The sequence below is a fragment of the Colius striatus genome, chromosome 3, assembly GCF_028858725.1.
Source record: "Colius striatus isolate bColStr4 chromosome 3, bColStr4.1.hap1, whole genome shotgun sequence".
NCBI lineage: Eukaryota > Metazoa > Chordata > Aves > Coliiformes > Coliidae > Colius > Colius striatus.
The window spans coordinates 64,079,516-64,105,238 of NC_084761.1; the positions used below are offsets into that span (position 1 = coordinate 64,079,516).

Sequence of the window (25,723 nt, forward strand, 5' to 3'; positions counted from 1 at the left end):
CTGTTCCTTGAAAACTAGAATTAAGTGCTGGACTTCTTCCTTCCTGTCCAGGTCAGACACTGTTTTGAGTATCATATTCTCAGTCTTCCAGACTCAAAATTTCTGCAGTTTACTAACTCCCTAAATCCAGAACTCCTTGAATCCAGCTTCTCACTTTGGTGAAGGCCAGTTAGAGTTTTATCTGACAACTGTCTTTTATTTGCACTTTATTCTGACTGAGGTCATGAATGAATATGTAAGTAATACTCTTTAAACATGCTTCTGTTGCATTTTTAACATTACAGCTATTTTTCATTTTACCTAAAATCTTTATGAACATGGTGGTTTGCCTATTTTTGACTGTTTTCTTGTTTTATTCGTACTGACGTTCTAGTTAGAGGCAAATACTGTTTTCCCGGTGCCCTGATCACCTTGTCATTTCTTGGATAACAATATATTCTTCAGCTACACTTCTTCGTTCTGTATGGTATTTGCTGATGCTTTCTCTGCTTTTTAAAAAATGTTTGTACCTATGTCTCTGACCAGTCCTCTGCTTTTGAAACTCCCTGTGCCATCCATACCTGCCCTTGAATCCAAATTCCCTGTTTTATGCAAGCTAGTACAATTAACAAGTATCGCCTTGTGCTAGAAAAACAGAAGATACTGCATGTGATCTTTTCTCCTATCTTCATCCCAGATAATCTTGCAAAGTTGTCCTTTAGAAATTAAACTGAGACATGAAGTCTCAGACTGGAAGTCTTCTGGCAACCCTAGTGTTTTCTTCCAAAATATGAATTACCTTCTTTGCTCAGCTGTACTAGTCATGATCACAGCTATTCCCTACTTACAAGTGAGAAATTAATTTTCTGCTTTCAGTATAAAATTTCACTTTCTTGCCATGCTGCTTCTGTACTCAGCACCTGCCTACATACTTCATAGCTTTCTTTTTCTTCTGTTACCTGCCTCTGATTTTTCAAGGCTATTTTTAGTATCTAAGGAAATTATTTTCTGTTTCCATCCTTTCTGTTAGGTATGATTTTCCTATCAAGGTGCAGTAGCTTTTCACATTACTTCCATGAACTTTACCAAAATCTGTTGCAGTCTATCAGCTGGCAAAACTGGACAAAAACATTACCTGTAATCACTATGTCAGACACAGTTTGAAGAAAGAAACCTTTACTCTTCTATCACATACAAAGGATCTTGAATGCATGTATCCCTTCATATCTAGGCAACTAGTTTGCTGTTTCTGGTCTTTTTTTTTTCCTTCTCCTAATAAAAATTCCTTATGTGCTTGTCTCCTTTAACCTCAGTGAGGTTTCTCTCCCAAGTTTCTTCTCATTCCTTTCAAATATATCTTTGTTTATTATAAGCTTTAGATATCTTCCATAGAGAATTTTTCATTTTAAAGTATAATTTTCTGTCATTTATCTTATCTGTATCTTTAGATTTCATTATTATGATGTGATAATACTTAAATCTTCATGTAAAGCTGCTATACAGAATCATTTTCTTACATCTTTGTATGTGATTTAACATAGAAGGGTTTTTTTAAGTAAATGTGCTAAATCCATTCTGCGATAAGAGATGAATTACCCTTTCAGCTAACCTGTGGATTGAGGGAAAAAAAAAAAAAGACAAATATTTCAGGATTCTTAGATATGCCGCTTTAGCCAGCAAAATCAAACTAAGTTAAAAGAAAGAGAAAGAACTGCTGCAATCACTCTGGTTTTATCCTGTATCTCATCTCTCACCTCAGCATGATGAGATCCCTTTGACCTACTTGCCTTTCAAGTTTGCCAATATTCCCATTTCCCCAAAATACCTCGTAGCACCAAAGGCATTTTCCTTCCTCAGGAGTAACCGCTCCATTCCTAGCATACAACACCAAGAGAGCTGTGAAAGAGGAGGCACAAAGCCTTCATTTTGTAATATCCTGAGTGTTAGCTTGGCAGTAGGGCAGAGCGAGCTCAGGTGCCACTATCATATTAAATGTGGCTTCTTTTCATTTCTTCCAACGAAGTTCCGACTGTTTCCTAAACTCATTGAACTAATTACAGAAGAGGAGCCAATAGCCACGCTGTTGTAACTTATCAATAATGAAGAGTGAGCTGGAGCTGTCAGGAAATACATTTGACATCCCGGCTTCGAAGAACAGGAACTCTGTGCTCCCTCTGTAGATATGAGGGGAAATATAATCATTAGTAAACCTAATTTATTTCATAAGCAGAGTTGGCAGTGTGATTAATTTTCAAGATTTCCTGCCACTTTTCTACTGTGAGATTCTGCTTTTAGTTGCGTACATCACACAAACATGGTTTGTTCGGGCTGGAATAACCCAAGCTGAGCATTTGCTTCTACTAAGGCTATTTTGTATTTTTCAGGTGGTATCCACATTATTTTGTGCTGTTGTAACTTTAAAACCATTAAAAAGAAAAGCATATTCATATTAGGAAGGCATCAACTGAGATATAAGACAAAAGACAATATAAGGTAAATGAGGAATTCTAGCATGGAGCCACAGCAGCTTTGTGGGATAGAAAACAGATGATTAGGTAAAGAAGGCAAAGAGCGGAATGTGGTCTTCGAAGAAGAAATCATTAAGGAATTCAAAGATGGATGGGCTCTAGATTGTGGAAAGGGAAGACAGACATTAGTTAGATATTTACAATTCTTATTTCTCAGAATTCAACAGAATATTGTTAAGATTCAAAGTACTGAAGAAAAATTGTCTTTTGAAGCCAGCCTTCACAGCAGCCTAGGAAGAGAAATTAAGTAACAGATGTACTTTATTATTTTCAAAACCAAGGAAGCAAAAGGGAACCGAATTGGGATATTCTTCATTTCTGAAAAAGTAAACTAAAAATCTCCTTATTACTTCTACAAAAATTCAGTGGATTCTATAGGGACAGTAACAAGGAAAACTCTGAATCTCTCCTCTGGTATATATGGTCTCTGGGGTGAACACTTTTCCACAGAAGATGAATATACTACACAAGCAAAATAAGAAACAGGCCAAAAATCATGAGAATTTTATGGGCTTTGTGAAAACTGGCTACTCTTGTTAGTATAGCTTTTTGGAATAAAAATGTTTCCATGCAAAGAGTCTATTAAATTTACTTCAATGTTTTTTAACGGATTAGAGAACAGACGATTCTTCTTGAGACATATTATATGGGTCACTCTGGTTGTTCATTTGTATTACAAAATTCTTCAAGATTTTGAGCTGTGCTTCATCTGAGCTGCAGTACAGGAACCTGAAATTAGCTAGCACAGTGGAATCAATATTGAGCAATATTTTGCCTCTGAAAGAAATTCAGTCTGACAGAGAAGAGTAAGAGCAGCGTAAGGAAACCAAGACTCCAGCTAAAAAGCTGGGTACAGAAATTCCCTGTAAAGCACTACAAATTAGTTGATGTCACCAGAGCAAGAAAACCATAGTGACAGAATAAAATGTTATCTAGGTTCCAGAATACTTTATTATCACCACCTTAGGTCACTAAGCTTCACAAGCTATATCCATCAAGTTTGATAGCAGTATATATACTCACAGCTGAAGCTAGAAGGTGCAGTGCTTTAATGTACTAACGATTTACATTAAGACACCTGGGTTCAAAGTCAGTTTATGACAAGAGCAAAACGAGTTTGTTGGTCTCAGCCTGCTCTCTAGTGGACAATTGCACATAAACCCGGTCCTGAGAAGAATCCCAAGAATTTGATTTGTTGGCCAAGACATATGGTGAAATTTGTATTCTCTGAACAACGTTATTAAAAATAAAATTAGACTGGATATCTTTGCTTTCCGTGCTATTCTGAGACACTGTAAGATGAGACATTTCCATCAGCATCTCTTAAAGACTGTATTCAGTATTCTTGTTACCAGGATTTAAAAGGATATAACAGAAGAGGAAACAGTACAGTGAAAGGCAGCAAAGGCGATTAGATGCTTCCACGTTAGGGGAAAATGAAGATAAGATGCCATACTGCCATAACAGGCATATGTAATGTTTATGACTAGGTAAGATATTTGTCTTTATTTACCCTTTTTCATAATACAAGATACTGAGAAACAAATAACTGTTACACAGAATAATGATAAAAGGAACCATTTTCTTGATACATAATTAACCTGTGAACTCATGTCTGAAAGATATCTCAGAGATGAACGCAAAATAGGACATAGAAATCATTATGTTTTTATATGAATAATAAGAATAGCAAGAGTTATGTTAGATAATATTAAAATGTATGAGGGAGATAAACTCTCATTATTGAAGATATAAAAAAACCAGAAATTGGCTAGAGCATGGGAAGAAACTACACCCACAAATGTTTTGTTTGATAAGTGTATCCCATACAATGGTTACATTCACTTCAGCAGGCAGACAGTAGAATGCTGGAGTCGTAGATTTGTGTAGTCTGTGGTAGTTTCTATGCTTCCAAGATAAATTCCTTAGCAACTCATTTGTAGAAATCAGCTGCAAAAAATTGCCTGGAACTCTGACCCCATTTGAGGTTATTCTCCTTTTCATTATTTTCTTTATTTATTAGTCAGGAGAGCAATACTCATTGATATTTGCTCATTGACAATTATAATCACATGGCAACTACACAGGCAAAGCATGAATTTTTTGGAGTTCAAGTCTCATTTCAAATATTTTTTTCCTGTTAAAAATATTATGTTAATCAATAGCTTATAATTGACCATTACATTTTATATATATGTTATAAATATATATTAACATATATATATATATACACGATCTTAAAAATCGCAGCATTTTAGTCTTGTGCTTTGCCCTATTCTAAGCTGACCATTCCATTATTTTTCATTATGTCATCTACCTCACTTATTTGCAGGAATGTTGGAACTCTTCCATGTTTTACAAGCCTACATTTCAAGTTCAAGATTTAAAATTCAATTCCTATCTAAAAAAAATTCACCTTATGGAGTGGCTACTGTTTCCTGTGTTTAGGTTTATTGTTGTTGTTATTTAAAAGCAGCCTCTCTAACATTATTCTGATTTCCAAATTTAGAGAATGGTAGGGGTTTTTTTAACAATATGGTTTTACCCTGAATTTTGCAAAGAAGTGCTCCTCCAGATATACTTTAAAGGGCAACATTCATTTCCATTGCTCTCTCAGTTACTAATTACACTATTATAGTTTACCAAAGCTCTTCTTTCTGTGGTGGTTTCTTAATTACCGCTTTTGACTGTCTTACTTCCTATCTTCTGGTAGTTGATAGTTTACTTTTAATGTTGAGCTAGTAAACGCTAGTGTGAACTGTGAGTAATCCTTTACAGACAGAACATTTTTTTCTAAACTTTGTAGTGAATTTTAACTACTTTTAAAAAGTCAACTGAGTTAACCTGAGAGCTTTTAAAATCACAAGGCCAATAAAGTCAAATCTTAATTTATTGGGGAAGGAAGCTGACTCATAATTTATGCTTATGTGAAGATGACAAGATGCTTCCATGAGTAAATTCTTACTCTAAAATTATGTATTTATGGAATAGCTTTACAAGTATAATTTCCTTGAAGATAAAAAAAAATAATTAGAAATGATAAATAGGACCTAAATTTGTCAAGCGTAATGCAGAGGAATGAAACAACTAAGACTCATGTAACTTCAAAAGAATTTGAATTATGCATTTCAATTCAGACTTGTGGCATGAAGTAAGATAATTACCAGGAAAACAGCAGCTTTTTTCAGTCAATAACAGACACTGGATTGAGTTTGTCAATTTTTCTAAACTGACAAATGAAAGATGATGGCTGGTGAAATGAGCTGCAGATTATATGAGAACTGCTATGGTCTATAAGAGCTAATGCTTTTATTATCAAAGCCTGAAGCTGTGAGAAATATTAATAAAGTTATTTATATTTAGCTAGCTGTAGTGCATCAGGTGCCCAGTAAAGAAAGGTTTCTTGATGGAGGTAGCCTTCTGTTTCCACTTGGCATCAAACACAGGTTTCTAAGCGTGTTTTTCTGCTCCATTCTCCTGATAATTCAACAGTGGTAGGACCAAGCAAACCCTGTCAGAAGTACTGACCGCTTGCACAGGATTTCTGTTGTACTCATGACCACCTGCTGGCAAATACTAATGCACAGAACAAAAACAAGTAACAGCTACAGCTCAAAATGGATGCTGCTGGAAATGGGACACAGCAAGTGTCTAGTAAAGGAGAAATCCCATCCATAATAGCAGTCCCTCACTGCTAGAGGACTAATAAATAAAAAACTAGTATTTGTGCTATGCATGATGTTAATCTTTATTTGTGATCTTACAAAGGAGCTTAAAATCCTTTACTTTCTGCAGAGCAGAGATCTGTGCATACTAAAGGATGAACACATTGTAACCACGGCTATATATTCCAGGGATATAAACCACTGAATGACAGCTCGGGATCAGGCAAAGCTGATCAAAGCCTCAGGAATCTTATCTCCCCAGCTTCTGAGAGAGCTCACTGTGACAAGCTTATCTCTTTGATCCCAAATTTTGAGTATGTCAGAATGGGTTAATCCTACATGTTTATTTTCACATTTGACTTTTTTTTTAATTGAAATAGTAGGCAAGACCCAAGCTTTCCATTTTCTCACTGGTTTCCATCACTTGGAAAATGCCATGACATGGAGAAATGTCTAACTTTTGGACTTCAGCTTGCAGTTGAAATCTTTTCAGCTTTTCCTCAGCTCATCTTCAAAAGGTTTCTGAACCAGGTTGCAGAGAAACATGAGTAATAAAGAACCTTATAATAGAAGTCTGAAAATTATCACAGAAGGAAGAGAGAAGAATCCTAGCCTGATACTATTTTTACCCCTCATTATTTTGAAAAATCATTTGTTTTGACTGCCATAATTGAACTCTGCTGTGATACAGATTTCCAAAACCAGATGATCAGTTCCATTGTACCCAAAGGTCCAGAGCAGCAGGCTGTTGCCTTCAGCAATAGGCCTTCCTACAGCCTGATGGGCAACTAAGCTCCCCAAGGCATGGTGAGGTCCCTTATGTGAGGCTGAGGAGAGAAAAGCCTTACACCTTCCTTCTGCACAGTCTTGGAACGATTCAGTCATTCACTACAATTGTCATGGCTGGCTTCTGCATAGAGGCCTTACTGCTCAGCGATTCCCATTAGTCCTGCTGATCCTATCTGTGCAAGACTCATTGACTTGTGGAGTCCTGTGTCCAGTTCTGGGCTCCCCAGCTCAAGAGGGAGAGGGAAGTGCTGGAGAAGGTCCAGCAAAGGGCCACCAAGATGATCAGGGGACTGGAACATCTTTCATACAAGGAAAGGCTGCCGGGGCTGTTTAGTCTGGAGAAAGAGGAGACTGAGGGGGAACCTCATTAATTCTCACAAGTCAACACTTTCTTTGTACTGTCCAGGGACAGGACTAGGGGTAATGGACAAAAGCTGGAACACAGAAAGTTTCACTTAAATTTAAGGAAAAACTTCTTTAGTGTTCAGGTTCCTTCCAACCCCTACCTGTATTTCTATGATTCTGTGAAACAGCTAGGTCACTGAACTGTGAAGAGCCATCAGTTTTGCTTTAGCAGCGAAGCTCCAGGCACATGCTACTGTTTTCATGTGCACTGCAATTATAGTTGTCATTCCAGATATGATGTCAGAGAAGTCCAGTCACTCTCCACTGCCACGGTTGAAACATGTCAGTACAAGTGCCACAAAAATACAAACAGAGACTTAAGCCAATAGTGGTATGAGGGAGAGATGCAAAAGGCCAGCTCCATGAATTAATTTTTTCATAGCAGTAGAGGCAAAAGCAAGGGCAGATAAAAATATGGAATGTCCTAAAAACAGCACATATACATATCCCCCTGTATCTCCCCACATTTTCGTTTCTTTGTTCCCTACAGATGAGATCTTAGAAAGGGAATTCTGGTAGAAATTTCCTTCAACAACATCTAGACTAGATCACGGTCAAGGAAGAGCTAGGGGCTTACACCCAGGCACTTCTTCCCTAGAGTTTTGCTTTAATTTAAAAAAAAAAAGCAATAAAATAAGGAAGAGGAAGTTTGTTAAAAGGAAGCAAAGGGCAGTTCAGAATCTCAACTCTGTACAGGTATCAAGGAATCTATATAAGGATATTGTAGTAGAAATACACACCTTCTTTTAAGAAAGACTTCAGAAATGGCGATGGGAAGCTGGTGTAACTAACCAGCAGGGTATGTGAGGTAGGTAAAAGCAATAATTCTTCTTTGAAAATGCTGAAGTCATGTTCAAAGGATACAAGAAGAAAGACTTACAAAGTCTGGCAGATTAAATGTGAAAACATAATAAGGCAGCTGAAGAATAACTAACAAAGGAATCAAAACTAATAATCCTTTTCGCTACAAAGGACATCAGGAGCAGGAAGTTTGCCAGAATTTGTGAGTCCAGTTCTTTTTCAGGGCACAAAAGAGTACTCAGAGAAGACAAGGTCGTTGCAGAGAAGCTATATGAACTCTTTGTATTGGTGTTCACTGTGGAAGGAACTGGGAAGGCTCCAAAACTAGAACCCTTCTTGGCAGGGGATTGAAGATCAGTTTGAAATTGAAATTACTGTAGAAGAGATTATGGAATAAATATATAAAGTGAAAATCACCAGAACTGTATAGTGTCCACTCAATTTCTAAAGGAACTCAAGGACAAAAGAACTGAATTACTCACAGGAGAGTGTAATCTATTGTTTAAAATTGCCTTGCTTCTGGAAGGTAGTAGACGTGACACCAATTCTTTAAAAAGGTTCCAGAGAAAATCTGGGGAATGGTAAGAATGTAAATCTGATGTGTACTGGGCAAATTACTAGAAATCATGGTAAGGAACAGAATTAGTAGACACCTGGGTAGATCTGATTTATTTGGGAAGAGTTAGCATTCTGTAGAGGAAAATACTGCTTTACAATTCCAATAAAACCTTTCTCAAAGGAGCCAAAAAGGATATGGCTAGAGTCTCTCAAGAAGCAACAGTAGGACACATTTGCCAGTGTGGGAAATGCATTAAGTCACATGAATGGCTGGAGAACCGGTCCTCTAAGCTAGAACCTGAGGCTGACTACCAACTCGTGAAGTTGGCTGTAGTAGTAAAGTTTAGAGGAGCGTACTTTCTATATAGAACACAACTATGTTCTCTCTGCATGGAGAATGACAAGCTCAGGCTTCTGATACCAAGCAGCCAAAGAAAAAGATGCTCACATTTTCCTGTTTATTTTTTTGTCATTATTTAAAATCCATATTAATTAATAAAGCACGAAATAATGAGGTATAGGAGAAAAAAAAATGTTGCTAACGAGAGTCTCTATTGACCTTAACACACCCACAAAATTTTCAGTGAAGTCAAAAGAATAGCATATGGTAAAAGTCTCAAATCAGACTTTGTTTCACCATGATTCCCTGTGGAACTCATAGGGGTTTCAGTGGCAAGCAATTTTAAAGGCATTCCAGGTCTAAATATATAACAGCCTAATAGGTTGGAACAGTAATTCTTCTTCCATTAAATTTAATGGGTACTTTTTAGATTTAATGTGTTTGTGACATTTTTGCAGACTCATATTTCCTTTGTTGTCTTCATATTGCTAAGGAGTTGCACCCCAGGGTACTTTCTAAAACTGTAACTGATGTGAAAACTTGATTGGCACATTTTTGTGTGTAAAATATGTTTCATGATATTTTAAAGTATTTCTTGATGGAATATACTTTATTTGCTATTAGGCTGTATTTCCTTTCTGTTACTTGGAAATGTATTTTTGCATTGGGTACAGAACCAAATTCATTGCTTTATATACTGTCAGCAAGATTTTAAGTATTGCTTATGGCATTTTGACAGATGCCTAAAAATACAAGAGGAACATTTCTGTTTTGGTAAACTGCCCAGACTTTCCATGCAAGTAGTAATTTTAATTTTTTGATGTGAAGATTACCACAATGGAAATCAGGTATAAAAAAGTAGATTAATTTCTTTGAGGAAATGACAACAAAAGCAGACAAGAATAAAGAAGTATACATTATTCACTTGAATTCCAAGGAAGCTTTTAGACCAGTACCAAATATGATATTAATGAATAGAGTTAGAAGGTAAGGAAGTAATGCTCAAATGGACAGCAAACTGGCTTGCTCACAAGGTCAAGGAATGACCATAAAAGTAGAAGGAAGATGACAAATGCAGCACCACAGAGCTTAGCATTAGATCCTCATCTTTGTCATACTACGGAACTGTACAACTGACGGAGTTTCGGGTAACAGCTGGTCACAGGTGGAAAGGAGGATATGTACATGCTGTAGAAGTTAAAATGTTAAATCTATAAAAGTAAGTGTAAGGAAGTTAAATAACAGAGATTATGCCCTAAATGATGGGCTGTACTGAGCATGTCGAAGACCTGTCAGGGTTTGATACAAAGTTTAAAACATCAGGTAATTAGAAAAATGATTCCATTAAATTACATTCAAGCCATTTGGTAAGAATGTAAAATACCACATAAATACAATTAGCCATTCAATAGCTGGCAGCAGCTAGAAAGGACAAAAATTATATGCAGAAGATGGAGAGTGCGAAATCTAGACTCATAGTACAAAGGGATGTGAAAAGAATTGAAAACTAGAATATTAGTTTAGATCTGTCCCGGGAAAACAAAGATTAACGTTTCTTTCCTTCAGTTCACTTGTTTGTCTGTTTTTGTACAGGAAGCTGGTAATTATGCCAGCAGACACGCTGGTGACTGACAGAACTGCAAAATTATTTTCTTCTCTTTCTCTGAGAATCTTCCAGTTATTCTCAGAAAATCAGAAAGAGGGATACAGGTAGAGAACAGTACTTGTTAGAAGACTGCTGTAATACTTGTGGGAATAAAGAGGGATTTAGTGCACAGTATTTCAAAAGGGCCTATATTAAGCACCAAGTGATGTTCTTCATTGCTATACTCTAACTGGTGCAGTATATGCTACATTTATGGCTGCTGTGTATATCCTCACACTTTGAGTGTTGCAGTGTGAGTTGCCTCCTCGCCACAAAGGTGCACACTCAAGAACACTGAGTGGAAGCGGTGCTATTGCTACCAAATCCTTCATTTACTAAGTCATATAGAGGTTTAGTCTCCCATTTGCCTTTTCAGTTTCCAAATGCAGCCTTTAGGAGAACCAGTGAGACAAGATTAAGACAAGTGCAAGCTACACTTCACTGCATCTGACCATACTTGTTAGCATCAAGATGGCTTACTCTTTTGACAACAGCAGCTCACAAATAAACATTTGGCTGAAGCTAAAGCAAAGAAATAAGTGATGCTACTTGAAAGGCTCATAGAGGCACTAAGTCTACTCTGACTGAAAATAAAAAAGGTAAGAGGCCTTAATTAGGGACTATTTGTGCATTCTTACACCTTTGCATCTGGGGCTAATAAAACCCTAATACTTGCTGTCAGGCAGTTGTCTTTCTTGAAGGTGCTAGGTCATGATCTTGCTTCGTTATTCATGCTTCAGTTACCTAGATTACAGCAAAGCAGTTCAAAACCTGCAGCTCCCCAGAAGCTCTAACAGGTTACTCATCTTCTGAGAATCAGTCAATTCTGGACACATAAAGCTCATTCTCACCTCTCCATATTGCTTTTTCATAGATTTGAAGGCTGAAGATTTGAGATCTCGGTATTTTGCAGTCTCAAGCCAAGTTAACTAAAACCTAGAGGATGAGGAATGTGAGCCTAGGGCTTGACATAGTTGCTTCTTTGACAGCCTCTATCAGGATAATATCTACCCCTATGACAGACAAAATTCTGGAGAGGCTGAAAGTAGAGGGGAGAATAAAATATAGAATCAATCCTTGCAGAAAGAAAAGATCACCAGACAGGATCTATCTTCTGTTTCATATGCAAGACCAGCAAAACTGTAACACAGACCTCTCCTCAACAAAGCAAACCCAAAGGATTCCTATATATTTCCCTGTATTCTTAGGGCAGAGGTTAAACGAGGATAGTCATCATGCTTGATTATTGGAAGGAATCAAAATAGTAAGATAGGAAGTGCAGCATAAGAAAAATAAGAGAGAGAAAATGAAAGAGTAGAGGAGATTATTAAATCTAAGTATGGAGAGTGTTCATGGTGCTCTTTTATGATTCTTCTGAATTAGCCTATGGCTGTTCTTGTTTAATTCTTAACATATCTCATATATTTTCCTCATCTTACTAGGTGACAGTAATATAAAGGCAGTGTCAAACTCTCTGATGAATCTTAGATCTATACTTCATATCTAATATTTTCATAAGGAATTTTTCTTCAAAGTCATTCAGGTATCCACCTTTGGTAGATTTCTAGATTTTGTATCTACACATTGAGATGCAAATTATCCCCGTTCTCCCTCCCTAGAGCAATCTCCTAAGTCTTCTTTTCACAATATTGCCAGTTTCTAACTTTTGAATGCTCAGTTTTGCAACACTAATGGCCATCTTTGGTAGAATATGCAAAATAGAGCAATCTGCTGTTAGCACAACTGGCACCAGTGGTATTCCTTCTCCTTGTTAGTACAATGACAAATACAACCAGGCCCAATGTATTTGAGAACAGTTTCTTGGCATCCTGAACAATTTTCTATTTAATTGTTTCTTTTACAAAGCTTTCAAGACATCCAGAAATTTTGATAAGCCTTTCTAATAGGTTGGAAGAAATACAATAATGTTTTTAATAGGCATGTAGTGAATGAAGCTATGAAAATGGAATTAGGGTAGAAGCAGAAATGGAAGCAATCTTACTACTGTACTGTAAAAAAACAGGACTTAACTGTGAGTTCCTTGCTTCATGTTATTACATGGAGAAGAATTTATATATCAAGTGTACTTATTGGTAGTCCATTTATAACTAAATGGTAACCAGCTAAGGTCTGTATGGTGGTCCTGAAAATTGTATTTTTTGTTATCTACTTTTCTGAACAATCTGTTTTATCCCCTCAAATTGTAATTGACAAAAGTGATGTTTTATCCTTGATGTTTGCAATAAAAATAATACGGCTTCAGGCATCGATTGACAACATTATTTTTTGAGCACAGCAGAATCGTTAATTTTGAAAGACAATCAACTGCAAAATCAATTATAAAAATACAGGCACTTTCAGTTACCTTTGATTGTTTATTATCACAAGAAAGTCAAACATTTGGTATGGCTGCCTAAGGCATCAGCTAAGCAAACCTGTGATGATATTCCAATAGTTTGCATGAAAGTGAAGATAAAATATTTGAGTTAATCTTATCCAGGAACATATTAATAGCTGCATGGGTTGCTGTACCCATCATAGCTACACCCAACCTCTATTAGCCTCTTCCTTAATTAGCCTCTTCCTTTCTTAATTCCACTGAAATTTGAAGCATTGAAATGTAGTAGTAGGTCCTATTCACAGCAGTTACAGTAACAGTTTTCCATAGAGTTGCCTCCTTTTATTCCTGAAGTCCACATCCCTCCCATAGAGAAAAAAACCCAAACAAATCAGCAACAAAAAACAAACCAAACTGAAAAAACAACCCCAAACCAAAACCCATATAAAAAAAAGCAACCCAAAACCTAGAACAGAAAACAAAATAGAAATGCAAAGGAAGAAAGAATTAGCTGATACAGATGGGCATCACCAAATCCCTGAGTAGCCCATAGGCCGTACCTCAGCCTGTTGTATGAGAAATTCTAGTTGCAAGCATTAGTGGAGGAATTTTCCCAAGTATTACTGCAAATCACATTATTCCCTTTAGATTATCACTGACAGAATTTTAAAATATTTACATTATTTATCAGCTCCTGCATGATATCTGAATGTAAGCTGTAATCAATAAATCATCAATACCTCACTACTTCTTTATTCTGTGGGATCTAAATTATGCAGCCTTCCATTGTTTAGATATATATGTATGTATGTATGTATGTATACATATATATATATGTAATGCCTAGCTTTTCCAAACCCATCAGGAATAAATCTATTTCTAATCAATAAAGGTGCATCCATCATTTGAGAGCTGTGACTGCTTCTATATAGCAAGGAAAGAATTTAAATAGCATGGGATAAAATGGCAGAAGTTGTTTATGCATTCCAACTTGGCCACCCTACAACTTTGAAGATGAATGGAATTAGGTCCGATGTTTAAGCAATGACTTTATTTTGTCATGAATCATGCTCACATGTCACGAGAATTAACAATGTTCAAGATCTCAAACTATTGCAGTGCAGACAGAAAACAGAGCAGGGCAGAGCAGAGCACAGAATAGGCATAAGAATAGGCATAAGTTAATAGGCATAAGTTAAATCTGAATTTCTGCAGTGGTTTGAAAATGATAGAATTGTGGGATGCATTACTACTACAAAGTATTTTCTAGTGCCCAACTTTGTAAGCTTTGTAGTGATTAATAAGAAATGGTAAAACTTTTGTTTTTCAAGAAAATGCTTCCATCTTCAGGAAAGGTGAGATGGTTATTGAAGCAACAGTAAATGCTGAATATACAGTTTGGCATACTTTCTGTAGTGGAAGACGTGTTGGGGGGTCTTGCAGCAGGCCTTAGGATGGCTTTTTGAGTACAGCTATACTTCATATACAGACTTGAATAGAAGTTCAGTTTACTTAGGAATTTAACTAACTGTATTTCAAACCACAGGGAAAAAAACCCCTTTCAAACTTCTTACTGTTACCCACAAACTTATTTTAAAGGTGTCTTTTGATGAGAAAAACTAACCCATTAATCTGAATGACAATTATTACTGTTCTCAAGTCTAAACCACTTAAAGAGTCTGGGAGTTCTTATGGAAAGGTTTGAAACTATTATACTTCAAATTACATTTGAAGGTATTGCATATTAAGTTGCCTTTTTTTCCCTGTCATCGTTTTTAATTACTAGTACAGTTGCATGAAAATAGGATCTTTACTTCTTGAAAGCTCATCCGCTCCTGCTGCTTATTCTTCATTGAAGATGTCACATACAAAGAGTTAGATCTTCAGGTGAGGTAGAAGCAAGAGCAGATGTGGTTAGAAAAAAGAAAGTTTTCTATGCAAATAATATTTTTAAGAAAGCAGAAAAAAAATCCAAAATACATGCTCTGAAAGCAAAATTCCAATATCTATCCCAGGAGGCAGAGATGTCCCTCCAAACAGAAGTAACTTTGAACTTAAAGCCCAATGCAGAATATGAAAATACAATATGAAACTCTAAAGGTACACTAGATCACTGTTTACTCAAAAAAAGCCTCTTGATACTCATAACCTTACTGTACACAAGTAAACACAAGGCCCATGCAGTAAGATTTGTTTAAGCCCTCAAAATAAGACTTTTCTTATACAAAGGTTTCTGACTTTTAATAGTTCTTTCTGAAATAAAAGGATGATTTCTATCTGAAGAGAGGCATCCATGTTTTAAAAATCAACCAGTCAAATGCTTATGCTGTAGTGTGAAGAAACTACGAGCAGCCAATACTGAATGAACACCAACTATAAACTACCTACTGGCTCCTCTATGTGCAGATCCAGTAAGAACACAGCAGTGCAACACTTTGAGTGAGTTTGCATCACCATATGTCTGTGCTTTCAAAGAAAGCTGAAAGTATTTAACACCATATTTAATATACAACCCCTGTTTCTATTTCTTGACAATGTAGTTTGATTCCAGCTACCATCAAAACTGAGTACATGAAAACAGTGAGAGCCTGTGTTGAATTAGAAGTATGAGAAAAGCCATCAAAGACACACTAAAATAAAACTGTTACTGAAGATTAACTGGTCTTCAGATAGCTCTGCCTAGTCAAGTAATAAATGCGGCAGTTATGTTTGACAGTCATGGCAACTGCCTGCAGCCTAACTGGGAAGCATTCCATAGTTCATCATACTCCAGACACCAGACTGGTGATGACAGCAAATGAGCTGTTATTTATCAGGTATTCCAAAACTATCACAAAAATTTGGCTGTGGAAACAGTGTTTTGGAATGCCAAAATGGTAGTAATGATTTCCCTGGTCAGATCCATGCCGGCCAAACCGGAGGCAGTGCTGCTTCTCTGCTGAAGGGGGCACTACTTGATTTGGGAAGCAAGGCAAGGCAAGGCAAGACAAGGCAAGGCAAGGCAAGGCAAGGCAAGGCGGGCTAGGTTTATCAGTTGACTCCTATTAAGAGAAATACAGCTCTGTCACAGCTCCAGAAGTGGTATTCGACCTAATTTCTTCTGGTACAGAAAGATAGAGAGGCTGAAGCAAGGTCCAAAGAGTGTTTTACCTGTAGCCAGGAAAAACTAACAGTAAACTCAGATACTCAGATTGAAATCTGCAATACAAATGAATTGCTACTAATAAAAACAAAGCACAGAATCCCTTTTACATTGTTTTATCCTGTTTAAAAGACAAACATTTGCACACTGCAAGCCTCAAATGGATAAAAGCTACCATGAGAACTTATAAGCCATCTGCTAGCTTCCTAATGAAGCCAGTAACTATTATTGTTTACAGTTGAACACCGGGGGTCATGTGTATTTGCTGTAATGAAAGAATCAATGCATCACTGCAGATGCTAAAAGAGAACTTTTTTTTTTTCCAGACGGCTAATTATAAATACAATAAAATAGCAAATTAAAAAAAAAATCTGTTCATCTCCATAGAGAAATAGTGCTTGGCACACCAAATATAAAATGCAGCAGTGTTCTATTTTCTAGTAGTCTCCACTTGACAGACCCGGCTTACAGAAACAGAATCACAAAAAGTTACTCTTCAATACTTAACAAAGAGCTGATCACCAAGGAATGCTTAGCCCTTAATTCTCCAGGTCTTTACAAACCTCCTACATTATTTAATTGTATTGTTTATCATAGAATCAATGGTAGGGGTTGGAAGGAACCTTTAGAGATCATCTAGTCCAACTCCCCTGCAGAAGCAGGTCCACCTAGATCAGGTCACATAGGAACATGTCCAGGCGGGTCTTGAAGACCTCCAGAGAAGAAGACTCCAAACCCTCCCTGGGCAGCCTGTGCCAGCCCTCCTTCATCCTCACAGTAAAATAGTTTTTTCTTATGTTTAAATGGAACTTTTTGTGTTCCAGTTTCTTCCCATTACCTCTTGTCTTAGCAGATATCTCTCTTGCTGTTTCACTGGTTTTCTTGCTTGAAGAAGATGCCATGATGTATAAAAACTTGGCTCAGTTGACCTATTAAAAATATCCTGAAGCTTCTTGGATTTTTTAAACATTGGTTGAAGGGAAACTGATACACAGCAGCTGTACAATCAATGTCTGGCTTACTATTTCATCACTCAAACAAAAATACACTTACAAAAATACACAAAGACTTACTAAGTAATATTAATTTCTATCATTTAGGAAAAACAAAGAATAAGTAATTGGTCTTTTGTACCTGATGGAATTCTTACATTCACTGAAAGCAAGCCATTCATTTTGAAATCTTGTTGATAGCCTTTATTTGCTGTAGAAAACGTTTCAGGAAATTTCCTAAAGTCTGTTAGTCAAGAGAGCTTACTTGTTTTGCTGAGTCAAAACACTGCAAATGACTCCTCATTGTCCTGTGATACCAACAGGGCCACGGCATGGCCTTCTCACAGCTCATACTCTCCTCATTCCATGGTGATGGTCAGGGAGAGCTTGTAACATCAGGTAGACCTGAGTGAACAGAGCTCACTAGTAAAGTCAGATAGCCCAGAGAAACAACACTGGAGACTATGAAGTCTATCGCTTGTCTGCCCACCGCACCCTACTGCTGAGGCTACCACATCACCCACTCCGTGCTCCTGGCCCCACACACCTGCTTTGTTAGCTGTGACTGTCTATGAGTGTCCAGAGGCAGGGAGCCCCAAAGAGGGGACGCACAGTAACCCTTTGTTGCAGTCCGCTCCGTATCCGATGGCTGCACATCAGCACGCTTGGGCAAACATGTCATGTAGGCCACTGCACGTGTTCCTGAGGTACACCTGCATGTACCAGCAGCCTGAGACACTGTGTAAAGAGAAGATGGAGGGACCCACTTAGCATCCAAAGCTTTGCTTTGCTTTGCTTTGCTTTGCTTTGCTTTGCTTTGCTTTGCTTTGCTTTGCTTTTTGGCAGACCTGGCTGGACCTCTCCAGAAAAAATCAGTCACAGGTGACTGGACCACAGAGGAGGATGCCGAGAGTCATTTAGCTTCAGTTCCTGCTCTGACAATGTTTCTATCTTTGTGGATTTGAGTAACTTAATTTATATGACTTAATTCTCTGTTTCATAAAATGTCTGAGATAATACTTTCTTCCCTAAACCACAAGCAAACGTGTATGAATGTACTTGCTTCCCCAAATTACAGGGCAGTTGCAAGAATTAATTAGTTAATGTTTGCAAAGTGCTTTGAAGGCAGAAAGCACTTTATAAATGCTAATTATTAAATCAAAGGTTTATCTGACTTTATTACTAAACCACTAATAAAATAAGTTACATAGCTGTTGCAGGTTGGAAAAGGCACTTTTACTGTCTAAAAGATATAAAGGTTTTAATTAGCAAATGTTTTGAAAGCACTTTGCTAAGACAAAAAATGGTAACTGTTAATAAAGGTTTTCCCTAATGAAAACAGCTACAAAATATGGACTCCTGGATGCTACTGTAACTTCTGCATATATTATCTGAAGTTTTGTCCCATGACAACAATATTTTTATTTGAGGCACAATTTTTGTAATATTGATGAAAAAAGCAGTGGTTATGTTTGTCAAATAAATGTTCAGATGCAGAAAGAGATTAAAGGTATCATTCTTACCACAGAGTGGCAAAACTTATTGTCAAATTATACATATATACACATACCATTCTTTTTGCTATTTAACTTAAAGTTGTATTTTGCTAAGCTTCCAAGCTTTTGCTATTTTACAAGGTTCAGCTCTTCCAAACACTCCACTGTACCTGCACATGTGACCTGTTATCTACATGTTATCTTGAAATCTAAGCATGCAAACAGATTTGAATCTTTCAGGCACAGGCAGATGTTGGAAGACTGAATTCTGACAGTGCCTCGAGCTTTCTAAAACAGGATACTTTCACCCTGATCACAAAGTTTCCCCCTGCCAGGAGAAACCTTCTGTTCACTTGTTTGTGACACGTTTCCCCTATGAATTTAATACTATAAACCTCGGTATAATAACATGAACATGTTGATTTGTTAATATAACAATTAATGTATTAGCATAATTGATTCTGATTTATCCCTGTCCTACATACATTTCAGACATAAACTTGCTGTTAGAGCCTTCCAGAGTCATATTGTTACTTCAAAATTATCAGATCACAGAATCACAGAATGGCAGCGGTTGGAAGGGACCTCTAGAGATCATCTAATCCAACCCCCCTGCTCAAGCAGGTCCACCTAGATCAGGTCACACAGGAATGCATCCAGGTGGGTCTTGAAAACATCCAGAGAAAGGAGACTCCACACCCTCCCTGGGCAGCCTGTTCCAGGGCTCCCTCACCCTCACAGTAAAGAAAATTTCCTTAAGTGGAACTTTTTGTGTTCCAGCTTTTGTCCATTACCACTAGTCCTGTCCCTGGACACTACAGAAAAAAAAGTGTTGCCCCATCCTCCTGACATGCACCTTTTAAATACTTGTAAGGATTAATGAGGTTTCCCCTCAGTCTCCTCTTTCTCCAGGCTGAACAGCCCCAGATACCACATCATCGTAAGAAAGACGCTTGAGTCCCCTGATCATCTTGGTGGCCCTGTGCTGGACTCTCTCTAGAGATGGTGGAGTTCAGGATCTTGTGCGGTAGGTACAGAATACCAAACAGGATCACAAGCTTGGACTTTAGCAGGGCCAATTTTGGTCTTTTCAAGCAATTGCTAGGGGACATCCCATGGGACAGGGTACTAGAAGGTAAAGGGGCCCAAGATAGTTGGTCTATATTCAAGAATCACTTTTTCCAAGCTCAGGATCAGAGCATCCCAGCAAGTAAGAAATCAAGAAAGGGAGCCAGGAGACCTGCATGGTTAAACAGGGAACTGTTGGGCAAAACAAGTGGAAGAAGAGATTCTATAGATCATGGAAGGAAGGAATGGCCACTTGGGATGAATATAAGGGAGACAACTAGGTAAGCTAAAGCCTTGTTAGAGTTGTACCTTGCAAGGGAGGTCAAGGACAACAGAAAGGGCTTCTTCAAACACATTGTGGACAAAACTAACCCTAGAGGTAATGTAGGCCCACTGTTGAATGAGGCAGGTGCCCTGGTGACAGAGGATATAGAGAAGGCAGAGTTAGTCAATGCCTTCTTTGCCTCTGTCTGTACTGCTGGAGACTGTCCTCGGGAACTCCAGACTCTAGAGGAAGTCAGGTTAAAGGAGGGGTTTTTTTTGTTTTTTTGAGGACTGCGTTAAGGATCAGTTGAGCAATCTGGATGTACACGAATCCATGAGATGCATCCACAGGTGCTGAGGGAGCTGATGGAAGTCATTGCTAAACCACTCTCCATCATCTTCAGTAACTCATGGAGAACACGAGAGGTGCCTGAGGGCTGGAGGAAAGCAAATGTCACTCCGGTCTTCAAGAAGAGTGAGAAGGAGGAGCTGGGTAACTACAGACCAGTCAGCCTCACCTCCATCCCTGGAAACATAATGGAACAACTTATTCTGGGTGCTGTCTCCAGGCATATAAAGGACAAGAAGGTCATTAGGAGCAGTCAACATGGTTTTTCCACAGGGAAGTCACATTTGATCAACCTGATAGCCTTTCATGAAAATGTAACCAGATAGACAAATGGTGATGGTGCAGTTGATGTGGTTTATCTTGATTTCATTAAAGCATTTGACACCATCTCCCATAGCATCCTCACAACAAAACTGAGAAAGTATGGGCTGGATGATCAGGTAGTGAGGTGGATTGTTAACTAGTTGAAGGAAAGAAGGCAGAGTGGTGATCAATGGGGCAGGGTCTAGTTGGAGGCCTGTATCTAATCAAGTCCCTCTGGGGTTGGTGCTGGGATCAGTACTGTTCAAACTATTAATTAATGACCATAGTGAGGGAACAGAGGGCACTGTCAGCAAGTTTGGTGATGATACTGAACTGAGGAGAGTGGGTGACAAACCAGAAGGCTGTGCTGCCATTCAACGAGAACTGGACAGGCTGGAGGGTTGGGCAGGGAGAAATCTAATGAAACTCAACAAGGGAAGCTGTAGAGTCTTGCATCTGGGAAAGAATAACCCCATGTACCAGTACAGGTTGGGGAATGAACTGTTAGAGAGTAGTATAGACAAAAGGAACCTGGGGGTCCTGGTGGGCAGCAGGGTGACCATAAGCCAGCAATGTGCCTCATGGCCAAGAAGGCCAATGGCATCCTGGGATGTGTTAGAAGAGCTGTGAGCAGTAAGTCGAGAGAGGTTCTCCTCTCCCTCTACTCTGCCCTTGTGAGACCCCATCTGGAGTACTGTGTCCAGTTCTGGGCACCCTAGTTCAAGAAGGACAGGGAGCTGCTGGAGAGAGTTCAGCACAGGTCCAGCAAGATGATGAAGTGACTGGAGCATCTCCCTTATGATGAAAGGCTGAGGGAGCTGGGGCTCTTTAGCTTGGAGAAGAGGAGACTGAGGAGTGATCTCATTAATGTTTACAAATGTGTAAAGGGCAGGTGTCAGGAGGATGGAGCTAGGCCCTTCTCAATGATGTCCAATGATAGGACAAGGGGCAATGGGTATAAGCTGGAACATAAGAAGTTCCAAAGAAATACAAGAAAAAATTTCTTCACTATAAGAGTGAGAGAGCACTGGAACAGCCTGCCCAGATGGGTTGTGAAGTCATTCAAGACCCATCTGGATAAGTTCCTGTGTGACCTACTCTAGGTGGTCCTGCTCTGGCAGGGTGGTTGGACTAGATGATCTTTCGAGGTCCTTTCCGACCCTTGAGATTCTGTGATTCTGTGAAGTTCCCTATCCTTCTTGAGCTGGGGAACCCAAAATTGGACACCATAATCCAGATGCCCTCACCAGGGCAGGGAAGAGAACCTCCCTCAGCCTCACAGGATGCCATTGTTCTTCTTGGCCACGAGGGCCCATTGCTGGCTCATGGTCATCCTACTGTCCAGGACTCCCAGGTCTCTCTCTTTAGAGCTGCTCTCCAGAGGGTTGCTCCTTCCCAGGTGCAGGACTCTGCACTTGTCCTTGTTAAACCTCATGAGGTTCCTCTCTGCCCAACTCTCAAGCCAGTTTAGATCTCGCTGAATTGCAGTACAAGTGGCAGTCAGTATCTCTCAAGTGCCTAGGCTAGTGGTTTGAATTCTTCAAAAACCTCTTTGGAGCATGTCCAGAGACAGACAATGAAGTTGGTGAAGGGTCTGGACACGAGTCTTATGAGAAGTAGCTGAGCGAACTGGAGCCTGGAGTAGGGGAGGCTGAGAAGAGACATGATCACTCTGCAACTACCTGAAATGAGGTTGTAGAGAGGTGGGATTGGTCTCTTCTCCCCAGTAATGAATGATAAGACAAGAGGAAACAGCTTCAAGTTGCACCAGGGAAGGTTTAGGTTGGAGATTAGGAAGAATATTTTCACCAAGAGGGTTGTTAAGCATCAGAACAGGCTGCCCAGGGAGTCACCATCCTTGGAGATATTTAAAAGATGCATAGATGAGGTACTGAAGGATATGGTTTAGTGGTGGGCTTGACAGTGTTAGGTTAGTGGTTGGACCTGATGGTCTTAAAGACCTTTTCCAACCAAAATGACTCTGTGAATCTATGAAAAGAAGCTTGAAAGTAGATCTTGATAAGCTCAATACCTGTTGCAATGTCTGTCTGGGGCTGCAGAAAACACTAAACCTAAAACAACAACAATAATAATAATAAAAAAGTCAAATTACTCTGCCTTGCTGGGAGGGGAGAGGCATGCCAACATCCTCCCTACTTCAAACTGTGCTGATGGCAAAACAGTGAGGATGCCATCAGCCAGGCTCACCCAGTGAAACCATGCAACTTGGCTGTGGAGACAGAAGCTGCCTATTTCCATGGTCCAAGAGAAAAAATACCTCATGCTGTCCCTCCTGCTCCCAGTAGGAAAGAGAGGTCCAGGTGCTGCTCCTACAGAAACCAAAAGGATCTTCTGCCCTCAGATGTCACAGACTGTTGGCTCTAAAAGGTCCCCCTTAAACACCCCCAGAGGTGGTATCATGTGTTCATTAATTTGAGCCATAAATCGCAATTTCATATGGCAGGAAAATGTTCAGAAGATGATATGCTACAGCAAGGGGTTATGTCCATTCCTGTGTTCTTACTACAGCTCCCCAGGCAGATGGGGAGAGTCAGAGCAGCAGCAGGAGTGTTAAACCTTTATTACTGCATTCATTTGTCAAGCTGTTCCTAAAGGAAGGATGACTGAGATTTTTTGGAGAGGGGGCAGGGTTCAGGGCTGAAGATAGGAAGAGCCATTGAGGAACAGATGGGAAGTGAAAAGCTATCGGGAGATTTGTTAAAATATCAAGGGGGTCCTTACTAGAAGAAACGTGGCATTACTGAATTTCTCTAAGCCCAGTGTTTTTTTTAATGTGTTCTCTTGGGTTGTAAATTTACCTCATAAAAACATTATATCTTTACAAAACAATTCCAAACTAATAAACAGATAGTCCAAATTATTTTGTAGTTAGTCTAAAATTATACATTGTGAAATAAAGTATCAATGATATAAGACAAGAGCAGTACTGCTGAAGTAAGTTCTTGAATTATATTTTTGTTATTATTGGTAACTACTAGCCCTTATTAAACAAAAAAACCAGAAATTGTGTGGCCTTTCTGGACAAATTTTATCGTGATGAATGGTATTAAGATTATACTAAAAATTCTGATGAATGAAAAATAATCTCTTTTTAATGCTACATTAATTAAAGCAAAATAGACACTCATAAAATAAAGGTATATACAAATCCTTGGTTGGAAAACCTTAAAATGCATTTCAGCTTCCATAGAATAATTTTGATGGCATCAGAGCTCAAAAAGTCAGGTCTACCTTCAGTCCTGTAACTTGACATTGTGTAACGTAGCTTTTCACATTCTGCTATCACCAGTGGTATTGGTCCATTCATGGGTGATGATAACAGAATTAAAAACCATGCAGAAAAAAAGAAGACACACTCAAGGAATACTTCTGTCTTGTAGCTGGGGAAAAGTATTAATAAATGATGCTGATGAAATACTTCCTGCTCTGACAGTAAATCGTGAAAAAAAAACAGGTGTGATGACACTGAGACAGGCATTAGAGATTTGGAATATGATGGCCAAAAGCAAACAATATGTGTTTCAGTAGGAAAATATACAATTATGTATCTGGGGGGGGGGGGGGGGGGGGGGAAGTATACAAGTTGAGAGCATGGTGGCCTTAATCCTAGTAATCCTTGTCACAGAACAGCTTAGATCAAAGTAGCAATCCTTGACACAAGTCCCAGTCAGGTGCTGTGACAGGAGCTAATCCAATCTATGGCCCAAGAAGTGTGGAAACTATAGTAGAAGTGGGTAGATGCCACACAACCCCATATTTGGCATTAGTGCAGCTTTTGCTAAGGAATTACTTCTCTTTCTATTTTAAATTGAAAAAACATCTCCTTTAATTGGAGTGGAGTCAGAGATGAGAAATGAAAATGATTAAGGGACTGGAAAGTGAGCTTATAGTGAACATTTTCCTAAGAGGAGATTAAGAAGTGATTTGCTCATGTTATGTACATTTGCAAAATAGAAACAGTAATTTCTACTTGTGCACAATGAGATTTAAGTATATCTGATAAAATATAAGAATGAAGGATTCTGACAGGGAATTGTGTACCTCTTTTCTATAGCTATGCTTAATTCTGATATATGTGGAGCACTAAAACTAAAATCCAATATTTGAAGAGGGTGTAAAAATCACCTGCTGGACTTGCTTTAAATAAAAATTCAACAGTTCCTAGCATTTAGCTGTTTGGGTTTACTGCAATCATTTGAAGGCAACTCTAAAATATTTGTTTTCTATTTGGTTTGGTATTCCTTTATCATTGCTCACTTTAGCAATGTAGTTTTCTTCTTACCTGCTACGTGTTTGCTTTCAAGAAATTCTGCTCCTGTGATTTGTTCCAGAACAATGTGCTATGCAGGTACATAGATTAGAAGCAGGAATAAGTCTAGCTACACACAGACACAATGTCACATCTCAGAAAGCAGGTGTAACACCCCATATAGATTATATCCCCATGTTGGTCAGGAAAAGCAAAGCTTTGCAGAGGTTAAGAAGCCCTGTCGTACCCTGGAATTGACACTGTTTGCCCTGTACCCAGCTGGATGGTATTTTGAATAGGGGATTGTGTTAAGGATTTAAATCAGTGGACTAACAGGACTTGACTTGGTGCTGCAAAACTATTAACTGTCAGGTAAAGCAGCAGAGAAAGCAAAGTTTTGACATGCTCATTACAGGTTGTCTTTCATCATTGTTTGGCTTTGGGTTTTTTTTGCTGTTTCTTAGTTTTCTGCATGTCCTTCACTTCGATATTTGACATTGTTTTAAAAAATATGACATGACAAGACATCATAATTATTCTGTCACGATGATTTGGTACATTTGAACATATGAATCCTCTATAAATAAAGTGAAGGGATATGAAATAGAATTTTAGCTCTGCAGTCTGGTTTAAGGCCTTTGATTCTCCTTTGATTTGGAAATGTCACGGTTCATTACAGGCTCACCAGAGTGAGTTTAATAGATTACAATACGTTATTAAAATGAGATTGCTGAAGAAGTGTATCCCACAGATGTGGAATACTGAGAAGGGAGATTAAACAAAATGACTGG

The 25,723-nt window shown here is 38.5% G+C and overlaps 1 protein-coding gene across 1 annotated transcript in view; it reads right to left on the reverse strand.

Annotated features, from left to right (window-relative positions):
* DCTD (dCMP deaminase) overlaps positions 1-25,723 on the reverse strand; it is a 51,309-nt gene that overhangs the window by 25,232 nt on the left and 354 nt on the right. The window lies entirely within an intron of this gene.